The following is an 11,011-nucleotide window of genomic DNA, read 5'->3' on the forward strand; positions in this document are numbered from 1 at the left end:
TATTTGTTGCTCCTTATGAAAATATTAAATTAAACATGAGTTCCTGACATTACAAAACAGCAAAGGCAGCAGTTCTGTCAGAGTCAGTGAGAATTTCATATCGGAGATGAAATCAAATGGGAAGAAACGCTGAAATCAGTTGCCTTTGCCTGCTCAGACTCAGTACTCCAAAAATGATCCTTATTGAAACATATAGATTTTTTTTTCAAGGAGTTAATAAGTTGGATGCAAAAAGTTTGGTTCTGTGACCAGAGCGCCTCGTATCGAATGAGTTGGAGATGCCGGTTTTGGACTGGGGTATGCAAATTTGAAAATCACACAACACCAGATTACACTCCAACAGGCTTAATTGGATGTACTAGCTTTCGGACTGCTGCTCGTTCATCAGGTGATTGTGGAGTACACAGTTGTAAGACACAGAATTTATAGTACAAGTTTACAGTGTGATGTAACTCAAATTATACATTGAAAAATACCTTGATTGTTTGCTAAGTCTCCGATCTGTTGGAATGACCATGGTAGCTTCACTTTTTTCATATGTAAAGTACAAAGCTTTTTATTTTAAAGTTTCATTCTCAGGTGAAATTTAAAACCTGGTGACTGCCCTCGTGTGCTGCTGTCTGTTCCATAATGCTTAGACTGATTCTAGTTTATAAAAATGAGTTACCAGAGACTTACATGGATTCATGCAGTTTTTGAGCAAAGTGCACTGTAACTCTGCAAGTACAAATTCACCCCACAAACGTGTGTGTGTGTGTGTGTGTGTGTGTGTGTGTGTGTGTGTGTGTGTGTGTGTGTGTGTGGTCTCTATTTGGAGACAGAGCAATGGGATCACCTGTACTGTGACATAAACCCAAGGAGCCGGCTGAGGCCATTCCCATGGGTACCGAATTTAGCTATCAGCCTCTGCGTGGGCACTTTTAGCTGCTGACTGTTCCGAAGCCCGCCTTGGAAGATTGTCACCGAGGTCGAATGTCCTGGACCCCTGAAGTGCTCTCCAACTGGGAAGTGACACTCCTGTCTGTTGATTGATGTGCAGTGCCCATTCCGTTGCTGTAGCCTCTGCTCGGCTTCACGAATGTACCATGCCTTAAAGTATCCTTGCCTGCAGCGTGTTGTTTTTTTTTTAGATTAGAGTCAGTCTAAACATTATGGCACGGATGCAGCACACAGAGACTAACACTGTCAACAATTTATCTGTGATGACACTAATTGGTAAAGTTCACCTGAGAATGTACCTGTTAAAAGAAGGTTTTTCGATTTACATAAGAAAGAAGTGATCCTAACATCGTCATTCCAACAGATGGAAGACTTAACAAACGATCAAGGTATTTTTCAAAGTACAATTTCAGTGACATTACACTGTAACCTTTTGCTATAAATTCTGTATCTTACCACTGTGTACTCCACAGCCACCTGATGGAGGGGCAGCTCTCCAAAAGCTATTGTTTCCTTTAAACCTGTTGGACTATGACCTGGCGTTGTGTGATTTTTAACTTCATATTGGAATGCGGATCTCACAATTAAAATAGAGATGAAGAAGCATTTATTCTCTCAGATAGTTCTGTATCAGTGGACTTTCTTGTAGCAGAAGGCTGTTGAGGAAGTGTCATTAGGTGTAATGAGACTGAGATCGGCAGATCTTCAAGCAGCAAAGACATCAAGCGTTATGGGGAAAGGCAAGAAATTGCAGTTCAAGGTTATCAGATCAGATATGAAACCATTCAATAGCGGAGCAGACTTGATGGTCTGAATGGTGTCTTTATGTTCCTAAAAACGTTGGCCTTAATATGAAGCTGCAAAACCGACCTGAGTAAAATGTGCCTAATTTAAAAAAAAACGTGGTCCCCCCGGTGACTGAACCGAGGTGAAATGTACAAAGAACAACACACAAAGGGCAGACAATATTGGGTAATTGATCCGTAGTGATCAGTATACCAAGGTAAACAGGAAAACCGATATTCAGTATCTCCATTGAACCTGGCTCCACGAACCACTATTTCCCTTCCTTTTTCCTGACGCACCCTCCGTTCTTGTGTTAAACTGATCGAACGTCAGGCAAATGCAGATGACATTGCTGATGTCGAACTGTAGCACATTGAACATAGAACATTACAACGCAGTACAGGCCCTTCGGCCCGCGATGTTGCGCCGCCCTGTCATGCTAATCTGAAGCCCATTCCATCTACACTATTCCATGTACGTCCATATGCCTCTCCAATGACGACTTAAATGCACTTAATCTTGGCGAATCTACGACTGTTGCAGGCAAAGCATTCCATACCCTAATTACTCTCTGATTAAAGGAACTACCTCTGACATCTGTCTGATACCTATCTCCCCTCACTTTAAAGTTGTGTCCCCTCGTATTTGCCGTCCCCATACTTAGAAAAAGGCTCTCCATTTCCACCCTATCTAACCCTCTGATTATCTTGTATGTCTCCATTAAGTCACCTCTCAATCGTCTTCTCTCTAACGAGAACAGCCTCAAGGCCCTCAGTCTTTTCTTGTAAGACATTCCTTCCATATCAGGCACCATCCTAGAAAATCTCCTTTGCACTCTTTCCAAAGCTTCAACATCCTTATTATAATGCGGTGACCAGAACTGATCACAATACTCCAAATGTGGCCGTAACAGTGCTTTGTACAGCTGCAGCATAACCTCCTGATTCCGGAACTCAATCCCTCTCTTAATAAAGGCCAAAACACTGTATGTCTTCTTTACAACTCTGTCAATCTAGGTGGCAACTTTCTGGGATCTGTGTACATGGACACCGATATCTCTCTGTTCATCTGCACTCCCAAGAATCTTACTATTAGCCCAGTGCTTTGCATTCCGATTACTCCGTCCAAAGTGTAAGACCTCACACTTGTCCACATTAAACTCCATTTGCCACCACTCAGTCCAGCTCTGCATCCTATCTATGTCTCTCTGCAACCTACTACATCCTTCGTCACTATCCACAACTCCACCGATCGTAGTGTCGTCCGCAGATTTACTAACCCACCCTACTAAGCCCTCATCCAGGTCATTTATAAAAATGACGAATAGCAGTGGACCCAACACTGATCTTTGTGGAACGCCGCTCGTAACTGGACACCAATATGAACATGTTACATCAACTACAACCCTCTGTTTTCTTTCAGCGAGCCAATTACTGATTCAAACTGCTATGTCTCCCACAATCCCATTCCTCAGCATTTTGTATAATAGCCTACTGTGGGGAACCTTATCGAACGCCTTGCTGATATCCATATACACCACATCATCCTGTTTACGCTCATCTACCTGTTTGGTCACTTTGTCAAAAAGCTCAATAAGATTCGTTAGGCACGACTTACCCTTTACAAAACCGTGCTGACTGTCCCTCATCAGATTATTATTTTCTAGATGATTATAAATCCTATCTCTTATAACCTTTTCCAACGCTTTACCAACAACTGAAGTGAGACTCACTGGTCTGTAATTACCAGGGTTGGCTCAACCATCCTTCTTGAACAAGGGAACCACATTTGCTATCCTCCAGTCCTCAGGGACTATTCCTGTAGACAATGATGATTTCTAGATCAATTCCACAGGCTCGGCAATCTCTTCCCTTGCTTCCCAGAGGATCCTAGGATAGATCCCATCCGGCCCAGAGGACTTGTCTATTTTCACACTCTGCAGTATTTCTAATACCTCTTCCTTGTGAACCTCAATCTCTTCTAGTCCAGATGCAAGTGTCTCTGTATCTTCCTCGCCAACATTTTCATTTTCTAAGGTGAACACGGTCGAACAATATTTATATAGTGTTTCCCTATGTCTCCTCTGACACCACACACAACTTCCCACTATTATTCTTTATTGGCCCTAATTTAACTCTCGTCATTCTTTTATTCCTGACATATCTATGGAAAGCCTTAGGGTTAACCCTGATCCTATCCGCCAACAACTTCTCATGTGTCCTCCTGGCTCTCATGTCTCCTCCTGGCTCTTCCGAGCTCTCTTATTAGGTCATGCAGGGAAAAGATTCTGTCTTATCCACAATATCATTCTGCATCGAAATATCAGGCAGTATTTCATATTAATTACTGTAAACGTTAACCTTCAACAAGTCATGACAGTGAAAGCATTGAATCCTCATCACTATACTACCAGGGAAGATTTCTTTTAACACCACCCTGGGCACCATGAGATTCATCATTCTATACTCTCATCCTTCCGTGCATGATCCCCTCGGCTCTATTCTGGTCTTGTTGGTTGGTTTACAATACTGAGGCTATCCAATCATCTTTGCATTTCAGTTTCTAATGTATGAGACCTTCTCTCTGAGCTGGCAATGTGCTTGCTCAGTGGCGATAACACTGGCCTTGTAAACTAGAAAAGTGCTCGAAATAGGCCATTCCTGTTTTTCATTCCAAGAACTTGAGGAGAACCGTTCAGCAGGACAGGAAATAGCGGGCGTCAGCAATGATCATGTTTGACAGCAAGAACGGGGTGAGGCAGTACAAACTCCAGATTGAAGGGGAAACAATGGGCACTGGTGCCCGTCAGGTTCAGGTGTAGACCATCCTGTTTATAGAGGTCCCACCTTCCCTAGAAAGAACCCTAGTTATCCAGATACCGGAATCCCTCCCTCCTGCACCATCCCTGTAGATACGCATTGAACTGTTCTCTCTCCCTATTCCTCGACTCTCTATCACGTGGCACGGGTAACAAACCAGAGACAACAACTCTGTTCGTTCTAACTCTGAGCTTCCAACCTAGCTTCCTGAAAGCCTGTCTAACATCCTCGGCACTCCTCCTACCTATGTCGTTGGTGGCAATGTGGACCACGACTTCGGGTTGCTCCCCCTCCCCCTCCAGGACCCGGAAGACACGATCAGAGACATCACGTACCCTTGCACCTGGGAGGCAACATACCAGACGTGAGTCTCTCTCGTTCCCACAACACCGCCTATCTGTGCTCCTAACTATCGAGTCCCCAATTACTACTGCTTTGCTCTTCTTCACCCTTCCCTTCTGTGTAACGGGGACAGGCTCCGTGCCAGAGACCTGAGCCCCGTTACTTACCTCTGGTAAGTCGTCCCCCCCACAAGTATCCCAAACGGTATACTTGTTCTTGGGGGGAACGGCCGCAGGGGGTCCCTGCACTGGCTGCTTCCTCCCAGTCCCCCTCACTGTCACCCATCTATCTGCCATCTTTGGAGTTACTACTTCCCTATAACTCTGATCTATGACCCCCTCTGCCTCCCGAATGATCCGAAGTTCATCCAACTCCAGCTCCAGTTCCCTAACACGGTCTTGGAGGAGCTGGAGATGGGTGCACTTCCTGCAAGTGTAATTAGCAGTGACGACCATGGCATCCCTCACCTCAAACATGTTGCAAGAGGATCATTGCACTGCCTTCACTGCCATCCCTCTAAAAGTAACCTTTTAAAAAAAAACTAGGTCTAAAGAATAGAACAAGCAAAATGCAGCACTTACCTACTTACCACAACGGGTCTTATGATTAGGTTAGAGGAGGAGGGAGGGTGGGAGGCACTACCGCTGTAGTGCCTCGGGTTCCTCTCATGCGCGCTTTTATAGGAAAAAAGAACGCACCCAGGTAAGCTTACGCTACACCAGCTTCCGGCTGCCCCTCTGGTCGTCGTCACATATCTACAGTGACATAATTCCAAAAACTGTGTTTTGACGAAACGGTGCAACTGCTTCTGCCCTCATCCCTGGTGGTTTAGTGGTTAGTATTCACCGCTTTAACTGAGTGGCCAGTGTTTCATTACTATTCAGAAATGAGGGCTTCTTGTTCCTGATGCAAAGAGCGCAGCTCTATCAGGAATCTTTTTCATGCCTTAGATCAGTCAATACCCCAGCTCTTCAAAGAAGGGAAAAGTGCCTTCCCTCTCTCTGCACAGTCGCAAGAGGATCATTGCACAGTCGGACAGTTAATCCTTCATTCTCCTCTGATTCCACTTCCCAAAGAGTTTCAAAGTACTGTAAAATTGAGTCTCAGCTATTTCTTTTCTGCGCTTTTCATACACAGGAGCTGCAGCGATTGAGTGCATTGGTTTCTGAAATCGAAACGTACCTATGAGCAATGTATTGGGCTTTTCCAGGATTGCCTTCTCTGACAACGGTGGGACATGACTGGTGTTGTCTTTGATATGGATGTGCCAGAATTTGAGTTGAGTAGACAAAGTTAAAAATTACACAACATCAGGGCATAGTCCACCAGGTTTATTCAGAAACACTAGCTTTCAGAGAGCCGCTCCTTCACCAGGTGGGTGTTTTTCTGCAGAAACTTGACGTGTGTGTCAATATGCGCGATCTTTCGGAAGATCATCTGGACTTTAACCGACAGTTCGTGGTGTCGATGGTACCTATGACTTGAGGTGTTGGTGTTGGACTGGGGTGGCCAAATTTAAAAACACACAAAGCCATTTTAGATTCCAACAGTTGACAAATACCTGATGAAGAATCAGTGCATGGAAGACTGGTGCTTCCAAATATGTCTGTTCGATACAATCTGGTGCTGTGTGAGTTTTACTCTGATTGTTCTTGGTAATGTTTAAATGATCGAAGGCAGTGAAAGAATTTTCGTTCGTGGAGATGAAAATTTCAAATATTATCCACCTCAGCAGAACAAAAATGAATAGTTTGTATGTGTGATGAGTCTCCACAATGCGCTTGCGCCAAGTAAAAGTTGAACTTTCAACTGCCTGATCCATAGCCAGCTATACGAATGGTTGTACCACTGGTCAGATGCACAGCTGAGATTTTACACGCTGCAGAGCTGTATGTTAACAAGGACATAAGCAATAACAATAACAGTCATAAGGTGAACAAAGAGCAAAAATAATCACCATCATTGATTCACTTCAAATTGTCCTCAAAAAAACGACCATTCACAATCTGATCAGCCGATCAATGAGGTCACTGCTGATCAAGGGAATTGCAACTTACTTTGCTGCGTTTTCACCATAATTTGATTAACTCCAGCCTAATCATAACATCGCATATTCCCATTAATTTTCAGCTTTAGATTACGTTAATGACCTGTCCGTATTTGCAGGAAAATGAACAACATGAAATGAGTGAAAACGTCCTTCCGGTGATGTAATCCAGTGCAGAGTTGGCCAGAGAAGAAAAGACAAAGACATGAAACATCACTCCCATTTCTCTCTGTACCAAAGCGTTTTCCTGAGTTGGATATTTGCAAGACTTGTCTTTAACATCTGAAGAACTAATTATTTTCCTGGGAAAGATTCATCATAAATCAATTCACATCTGAGGTGTTGAAGAATATTTTACTTCAGATTAAAATAGTTGAATATCCTTTCCCCCAACCTAATGTTCCAATCCTCCCTCCTGTTCCATGTAAATACCAGCTTCTCCAGGAGAGGTTGGAGCTCCCAACCTGACGTTCCAATGCTCCTTGCTGCTCCATTCAATAGAAGCTGCTCTATGTGAATTTGGAGCTCCCAGTCTGATGTCCCAATGCTCCCGACTCCACGTCAATAGCAGCGGTCCAGTTGTGGTTGGATCTACCAGTCTGATATCCCAATGCTCCCAGCTGCTACATGTCATTAAAAGCTGGTCCTTGTGAGGTTGGAGCTCCCAGTCTGATGTCCAAATGCTCCGTCCTCCATGTCCATAGAAACGGTCCAGTTGAGGTTGGATCTATCACACTGATGTCCCAATGCTTTCTGCTGCTACATGTCATTAAAAACTGCTCCAGGTGAGAGTGGAGCTCCCAGACGGATCTCGCAAAACTCCTTGCTCCATGTCAACTGAAGCTGCTTCAAATTAGGTGAGATCTCGCAGTCTTATGTTCCAATGCTCCCTGCTGCTCCACGTCAATAGAAGCTGCTCCAGTTGTGGTTGGAACTCCCAGACTGATGCCACAATGCTCCCTGCTGCTCCAATTCAATAAAAGCTGCTCCCAGTGTGGGTGGAACTCCCAGCCTGATGTCACAGTGCTCCCTGGTCCATGTCAACAGACGCTGCTCCAGATAAGGTGGGAGCTCCCATCCCTGGCAGCTCACACACGTCTATACCATCATAGAAAGTGCCCACTGACCATTTCCACCACTGGAACCATTGGTGGAATATCCGCATCATGTGAATTGAATATTATTTTTTATCACCACCGAATGATAATTTCCAAAAGACATTCTTTCTTAAACATTTTTTAACATGTGCATATTGCAGTCAATCCGAAATTAGATAATGGTGCTAATTGATGTATGCTCAATAAAAATTACATCCTATTTTTCATGTTGAGTAACTGCTACTTAGCAAGGACAATGTTTGTAATGAAATCACACTTTTATTTCAGGTGAGGGAATGTGGTTTGCATAATTTAAAATGAACTTGTTCACTGTGTAAAATGATCAAATAGATCTCAATTTCAAAGCAAAGTTGGTTACGTTGTCATCCATCTTGACATGTGGTGTCCTCTTCTTTCAACCACATGGGTATTAGAATGAAACGTCTGTTAATGACATGCCTATAAAGACACATTAAATCATTTTTCATGCTTATGCTGCATTAAACTGCGCCTATTGATCCACAGTTTAGGTTCAGTCCCTACAGTTAACATGCTGACTTCTCCAGTTGTTCATAGTTCAATGCGATGCATCCAGTGTGTGCATAACGAGAGGGAGCTTACTTCCCACATCTTGTGTTTATCTGTGCCTTATGTCCAGCCTTCATCAATGGCGAGAGCAAAGGGCGAGGGAGATATCAATGTGTAAGTCTCTCCGTGCCCATGCACGGCACCAACATCGGCAATTCTCTACTGTGCATTTACAGCAAGATCTCGTTGCCCCTACACCTATGCCCTGCCACTTTTGAAAAATCTCCATTATTTTGTGCTGTCTCTCTGTGCTCTTCTCTACCAAGATGAATCACTTCTACTCAACCTGCTCCAGATTTCATCTGACAAAACAGTCATTAAGAATCCCACTGCATAAACATACACTTCGCATCTCTCGTTATTTGGTTTTCCAGGATCTCTTTCATACGATAATAGGTCACAGCAGCTTGACTTGAAAATGAAAATCGCGTTACTTCTCATTATCCCAATGCGATCTACATTTCAATGCAGTTTAGGCAACTGGCTCAAATTATTCTTTGTGATTTTATAATAGCGTCGATGCATATAAACTGACCATTGGAGTTCCAATTTCAATAAAAAGCTGTGAGCACACAAAAATAGCAACATTAGAAATAGCGACGAGAGTGGGATTTGAACCCACGCGTGCAGAACACAATAGATTAGCAGTCCATCGCTTTAACCTCACGGCCACCTCGTCACATACCCAGGGACACATATGACCTTATTAATAAGTGAATTGCGTAAATTATACAGCGCAGCAGATATTTCTCCCTGGTGTTGGTGAGATGATAAATAGCACAGTACGGTTCCAAGACTATGGTCTGACCTCTGGGTTGTGGGGCAAGCACATTCCCACTCTGGTCACAGTGATCTGAACAAAAATGAAGAAAAGACAATGTAACAAGTTCTGTTGAATTCTGTGAAGATTTGAAGTCAACGGAATGAAGAACCCGAGAAAGCAGGAGGTGTTCTTTTCAGAAAGAGTTGGATAGAGATCATAAGGATAGTGGAATCAAGGGTTATGGGGATAAGGCAGGAACAGGATACTGACTGAGGATGATCAGCCATGATCATAATGAATGGTAGTGCTGGCTCGAAGGGCAGAATGGCCTACTCCTGCACCTATTGTCTAGTGTCTATTAAATTGCCTGTGAGGAATTGTTTTCCAGACTGGAGGAGAGTGCACAGTGCTCAATGTCATTATTCGGAACACCTTTCTTCTGCTCAGATATTTTTGGCACGTATTTGTGTACAGGGCAGACAATTTCAAAATCCTAAATAAGGCTAAATTGACAATTGAATTCAACAATGCAAAAACCTTGGTCTGTATCATTTTCCTGGGCCGTGCGACAACAAGTCACTGTATGATCACAGCAACAGAGTGAGCAAGTGTCAGAAGGAAAATGAGTGCAGTGCCAGAGCGCATGCTGGGAGCAGCAGGTGACACACGGGGAAGAGCATTTCGCACAACAGGAACACTTCCCAAACAGCAGACTGCGGTGGAAGAATTCAGAGGGGGTTTACACTTTGGAATTTGATGCCAGAGACACAATGGAGATCCGTCATTGAGTCTGTTAAAGATGAAGATTTTAAGATTTCTACAGATGAAAAACAAAATGAAATGTTCATTTGTTAGTGAAGGCAAATGTTGAAATTGTATATTTCAACAATCTACCCATCTTTGCAATGAGTAGCTCACCACTTTCCTCACTCGGGGTCTGAACCACTGGTGAAGATGATCGTAAAATTCCCGTTACTAGCCATGGAATCAGAGAAACTCGGTTTCCCAAACGTTCATGTACAACCAGGAATGTGGAAGTAAGCATTAATGTGTTGCTCCTGTTCCAGTATAGTGGCGTGTGCTGTGCTGAAGTTTTAAGATTGAGCCTCACATGGAGCAGCTTGAATTTGTCGTCGTCTTGAGGGGTACGGATAGAAGGTGATATTGAGCAAAGCCAAGTTTATGGGAAAATACCCGTGTTCGTGGATTGAGAAATGACCTTTTCTGGATAATAATTCCTTGATCAACAAACATACTGCAAGTATCCAAAACGTGAAGAGACATATGTGGAGAGAGAGCCAAAGGTGATTTTTCAGCAGATGGATAACATTTCCCATGTGCACTGCGTTAAATTCCGGGAAAATAGATGTTGAACTGGTTTCATGTTACACAGTTTTTTACAAACTCACAAAGGTTATTGCAATAATTAAAAAAAACACATAGGGAGGGCCGTTTGAATATTGTATTGAATTGAATTTTGTTCTGAGCATATTTTATCTTCAATGGCGTGTTGCAGAGAAGTACAGAGGGTTAACAACACAAAAGGACAGCGTCTTCTTGGTGGATTTCTTGGTTGGAGTTAAGAATGTACGAAATATACATAACGTCATGTGAATGTGGTCAAATCTTT

The 11,011-nt window shown here is 43.3% G+C and overlaps 1 non-coding gene across 1 annotated transcript; it reads right to left on the bottom strand.

Moving 5' to 3' along the window:
• Nucleotides 1-9,215: 9,215 nt before the first annotated feature.
• On the bottom strand, nt 9,216-9,297 carry trnas-gcu. Its single transcript has one exon. It is a non-coding gene; the product is annotated as a tRNA-Ser (tRNA).
• Between the last annotated feature and the right edge of the window lie 1,714 nt (nt 9,298-11,011).

The sequence above is a fragment of the Chiloscyllium plagiosum genome, chromosome 8 (assembly GCF_004010195.1).
Source record: "Chiloscyllium plagiosum isolate BGI_BamShark_2017 chromosome 8, ASM401019v2, whole genome shotgun sequence".
NCBI lineage: Eukaryota > Metazoa > Chordata > Chondrichthyes > Orectolobiformes > Hemiscylliidae > Chiloscyllium > Chiloscyllium plagiosum.